Source organism: Chrysochloris asiatica, unplaced genomic scaffold (assembly GCF_000296735.1).
Source record: "Chrysochloris asiatica unplaced genomic scaffold, ChrAsi1.0 scaffold00004, whole genome shotgun sequence".
NCBI lineage: Eukaryota > Metazoa > Chordata > Mammalia > Afrosoricida > Chrysochloridae > Chrysochloris > Chrysochloris asiatica.
In genome coordinates, this window is record NW_006408522.1 from 3,608,599 (window position 1) to 3,614,478 (window position 5,880).

Below are 5,880 nucleotides of genomic sequence, written 5' to 3' on the forward strand. Positions count from 1 at the left end.
TATGGTCCTTGATCTTCATCAGTAAGTGTTTCAAGTCCTCTTTGCTTTCAGTAAGCAACATTGTGTCATCTGCATATACCAGTTGTTAAGGAGTCTTCCTCCAATCCTGATGCAGCATTCTTTATATTGCTTCTCATGTTATTTGCTCAACAGACAGATTATATCAATATGGTGAAAATCCTTATAACCCTGATCTTTTCTGATTTTAAACTACACACTGTCCCCTGTTCTGTTCAAACAACTGCCTTTTGGCCTATGTACAGGATTCACAGAGCATAATGAAATATTCTAAAATTCACATTCTTTGTAATGCTATCCATAATTTGTCATGTTCCAATGAATGCCTTTGCATAGTCAATAAAACACAGGTAAGCATCTTTCTAGTGTTCTTTGCTTTCAGCCACGATTCATCTGACATTCCCCATCCTGTCTGAATCCAGTTTACAGGTGTCATTTATACCTATAAGGCTCAAACGTGATACTAATTTACTTTTTGAACCTTCTAAAGTCCTCTGGTCAGAGCTGTCATTAATATTCAATTGCAATTCCATTTCAGATCTTGTGGTTTCATGGGCTACAAGCATCCACTGCTATTTTAGTTGCTGCTGGTGTTTTAATTGTCACTGATTCTGTCAAATTTTCGGGTGTTTTAGTTCCCATATTGTGGTAAGTAGTATTTGTGAACCTACATCACTAACTCTTTAAAGAATGAAGTAGTAATTAAAGGAAAAGGAGACAAACCAATTAAAGTTTCCACTCAGTTATGAATAACTAATAGGTTGTAAATCACTGTAAAAAGATTTGATAAAATCTTATTGTTTTATTCTATACAGTTTTGTAGTTAGTATTCATATCATCTAAGAAATGTTGTTAAGTGCCATCGAGTCAGTTCCAACTCTTAGCAACTCTAAGTTTCTGAGGAGCAGCTGATGGGTTTGAACTGCTGAACTTATGGTTCATAGTCCAGTGCTGATCCTACAATGCCACACCAGGAATCCTTACATTTTATTAATATTCAACTATATTTGCCACATGTTAGTCTGTGATTAAAGCTGACAATAAACATCAGTAGGTATTCTGTGTGATCTGGTATGGAGGAAGTCCATGGGAGGAGATAACACCATGAGGTAGCACACTGGGTGATAGCAACCCTACTGACCCCACTGCAGCCAGGGTTTCTGGGAATGAATAAGCTCTCTCTGATGGTCTCCCTGAGCTCATTTCCCTCAGCAGTTTTTGAAGAGAATGATGTCACTGTGAACGGGGCCTCCTGGTCTGGGAGTTTGTCAGTGAGGAGGATGGAGTCTGTGTTGCAGGTGGCCTGGGAGCTGCTTCCCACACATACATGTTTGTGATGGCGTTCTGGCCATCTCCATGACCCCATAGCTGGAGGTGTTCCTGGGGAAACCTGGGTTTAACTCCTAGCTTCTGTGGGAGGCCCTTCCCTCAATAAAAGAGCTAGGTCTTACCCTGGTCTAGGAGAGGGACACCTAGAGTGGGTTCAGTTGCTTGGAGTGGCCCCTGGAAATACAGAGCTATGCCAGACCAGTCCTGTCTCAATGGAGAGCAGGCAATGGCAACGTGCACCACAGCCTGTCTCCTGGGGCCAGACAGCCAGGCCCAGTGGGGGAGTTTCCATGAGCAGACAACCTAGGTTAGGGGAAGTTAGCGGGGTGCGGTAAGGGAGAATCCACAAAGCCCTCTCTGTACCGCCTTCATAGGCTTTTCCTGGGCACAGCAGCCAACAGGAAGAGGCTTTTATGGGATTTGAAAGTCCTGCAGAAGTTACTGCAGAGCAGCTGCCAATTGTAGAGACTGTCTCCCTAGCCCCCACTTCATCCCATACCGTCCCCACTTCACCTCCTGGCTGGGAAGTGGGGAGCAGTGAGTCTCCAATTAGAGTTGCACCTGAAATTGCTTGGGGGTAGGCCTGGATCTTTCATTTCTTTGAGTCCTCCAGTGTCCGGAGCTATGCTCACAGCAGACTCAGTAGTACCAAGCCCACCTATTCCAGGCTGATCAAAAATGTTAGACTGATGGCTAGGCCTACAGAGGCTTATAGCTTGTAAACTGAAAACCTAAACTCACTGCCGTTGGTTGATTCTGGCTCAAAGTGACCCCGAGTCAGAGGAGAACTAACTGCGCCATCGGATTTCCAAGATTGTAAATTTTACAAAGCAAACTGCCTCTTCTTTCTTTTACAGAGCAACTGGTGGGTTGGAATGGCCAGTCTTTCGGTTAGCAGCCAAATATTTAACCCACTATGCCACCATGGCTCCTTAGCCTGTTAATACAAACAAAACAACAACAAAAAACCTCCAGTGTCATTGAGTTGATTTCCAACTTAGAGCGACCCTGTTACGGTTTCTGAAGCCTTTATGGGAGCAAAAAGCTTCGTCTTTCTCCTGAGGAGGAGCTGGTGGATTTGAACTGATGACTTTGTGGTTAGCAGTCCAATGCTTATCCTACAAAGCTACCTACTAATGGAGTCTAATTACTCAACAACAGTCATTGAAGGCCTTGTTTGTGTCAGGTCTTGTGCTGGGTACAGAACATACAGTCATGAACAAGACAAACAAGGCCTCTACTCTCAGAGAGCCACCAATAAGGAAACAAATAAAACAATAACACAGTGTGATATGGAAGTTATGGAGAAAATAAACAGGGTTCTGTGGGAGAAGGTATCCAGCAGGCCCTTCCTTGGATATAGTGGTCAAGGAAGGCGGCTCTGAGATGTAATCTGAGACCTCAGTGGTAATGAGAAACAAGCATGTAAAAAGCCTATGTTAAAGTTATGGAAAAGCAATGCCAGGACCATGGGCAAGGGAGAATGGAAAGTTGGTAGGCAGGAAGAGCTTGGCATACTCCTGGAATAACCAGGAGATCCATGTGATTGGATCATGGTGAGCGAGGCCAAGGTGGTATGAAGATGAGGTGTAGAGAAGGGGATGGCTTTGTAAGGACTCAGAAAGGTATAAGGAGAAGATCCTGAGAGCTTTAAGCAAAAGTGTGTCTTACATTCCAGAAGAAATAGAAAGCTTAAATAGCTCTATGTCCATTTAAGAAATTGTAGTTAAAAACCTCCCCACAAAGAAAATTACAGACCTAGATGTCTTCACTAGTGAATTCTATCCATTTAAAGAAGAAACAATACCCATTCAACATAAAATCTTCCATAAAGTTTTTAAAGGGGACTAATTCCCAGCTAATTTTATGAGGCAGACATTACTCAGATAAAAAAACCAGACAAAGACATTCCAAGAAAAGAAAACTACAAACCAATATCCCTCATGAACACAAGTGCAAAATTGCCAAAATTCTGATTAAAATTTTAGCGAAGTAAATACAACAATATTTTAAAAAGGATAATTCATCATGACCAAGTGAAATTTACCTGGAATGCCAAGCTGATTTAATGTTCAAAGGGTAATCAATAGAATTCACCACATTAAACTGAGGAGAAAGAAAATCCAAACAAACTAAAAACCATCTGAGAAGAGCGAAGAGCGGAATCCTACCCAGAGAGGCAGTGAGGCCTGGGATGGAGGCAGAGAAGACAACGTCAAGAGATGGTGGGGCTGGGGGCTCGGGATCAGGAGATGGAAAGGGGCTGAGGACTCTGGTGGGAGGGGTGTGCAGGTTTACAGGGTACACCCCTTGGTTGGGTGAGGATGCATGGACAGGATGATAACTATGCCAATGAAATGATGGATGATGGAATGAATGTAAAGCTGATGTTCTCCCGTGTAGATTATCACATAACTCACAATAAAACATTAAAAAACACACACACAAAAACCATCTGATTGCTTCAATAGATGTTAAAAAGCATTTGATAAAATCCAGTATTCATTTCTGATAAAGACCCTAGAAATCTAGGAACAGAGGGAACTTCCTTAACCTGAGAAGTGGCATCTATCTGCTCTCTTCACACATTGGGGTCGCTATAAGTTGGAACAGCCAGGATATGAGGGGTCTTCAAAAAGTTCACGGAAAAAGGCAATGAAAAGATCATGGAATTTTTCATGAACATTTTGAAGCCTCCTCATATGTAAGTAAATACAATTCTAAAGGAAGACAATCATGTTTCTTTAAAAATGACACAAATTTGGTACAGGCACTTCACCAAAGAACATAGACAAATGGCAAGCACTCAAAGAGATGTTCATTGGTTGTCAGGGAAATGTGAATTAAAACTATGAAATATCATTGCATATCCATTAAAAAGACTAAAGTTGAAAGACTGATCATATTGAGTTTGGGCAAGGATGTGGTGCATCTACAAGTCTCCTGCATTGCTAGTATGAATGCAAACTAGTATAAAGACTTTGGAAAACAGTTTGACAATTTCTTAAAAGTTAAATATACACCTACCACATGACCTAGCTGTTCTAATCTACTGCACTCAAGAGAAATGAGAGCATGCAGCCACACAGAACTTTGTTCATGGATGTTTATAGCAGCTTTATTTATAATAGCTAAAAGCAGGAAACAGCCCAAATGTTCATTCAGTGACTAGATAAACAACGGTACATTCATACAATGAAATACTGCTCGGCAATAAAAAGAAACAAACTATTAATACAGTGGTCAATGTAGATTAATTCAAAATTCATTAAGCTTTACTGTATCTATCTATATCTATATATGTTTATTCCATTATATAAAATCCTAGAAAATGCAAACAATCTACAGTGACAGAAAACAGATGGGGTATGGGAGAGGGAAAGCTGGATTACAATGGAGCATAAGGAAACTTTTGGAGATGATAGATATATTAGTAATGGTATTAATGATTCCACAGGTGTACATATATGCTAAAATCATCCAATGCTACACTTTAAAGGTACAATTAATTGTATGTCAGCTGATCTTCAATAAAGCTGAAAAGAAATGTCCAACATCATCTATAATTTGTTTGTTTAAAAACAACTTTCTAGCTTCTGTGAGGAGAATGGATTGAGAGGGGATCAGTGCAGGCGCCAGTAGCTGAGTCAGGAGGCTGTTGTAGTTGTCTGAATGAGAGATGCTGTAGCTAGGCCCAGGGTGGTGGTATTGAGATTGCAGAGGAGTGGAGAGATTCGAGTTCTATTTTGAGACCTTAATATGAGGAAAATGGAGAAATCTAGGATGGCTACCACATTTCCTGCTTGAAAATTTGTGTGGGGGATAATCATGGATCGAGAGTTCTCTTTCATCTACCTGTGGAGATGGCTAAGGCCCCATGAGTAAGGTTTGGGTGAAAGATAAAATTTTGAAGGCTGTCAGCAAATAAGAAGAGTCTTGGTGTGGTGCTGTGAGTTAATGAGCTCAACTGCAAAGTCACTTTGCAGGTTGGCAATTCAGGCTCACCAGCTGCTCCTTGAAAACCCTATATCGGGTCGCTATTGATCAGAACCAACTTGATAGCACTTAACAACAACAACAGCAAATAAGAAATCCTGGTGTGGCACTGTAGGGTAAGCACTGGACTGCTAACTGCAAGGTTGACTGTTAAAACCCACCGGCCACTCCTTGGAAACTCTATACAAGGTTGCTATGAGTTGGAATCAACTCAACTGCATTTAATAAGAACAACAAATCGGCAAATAAATAGAATTTTAAAGCCAAGGGAATGGACGAGATCATGTGTGAAGAGAGAATAGAGACATGAAAGAAGGCTGAGAACTGGACCTGGGGTCTTGCATCATTTAAAGACCCCAACAGAAGGAGGAGGAGCCAGTAAATGTCACCAGAAAGGACCAGCTAGAGAGGCACTCTACTGACTGGCAGGCTAATTAATTAACGCAAACCAGTAGGACTTAGGAGCTCTGGTAGCATAGTGGTTACAAATCGGGCTGTGAACCGCAAGGTCAACAGTTCAAAACTACCAGCTGTTCT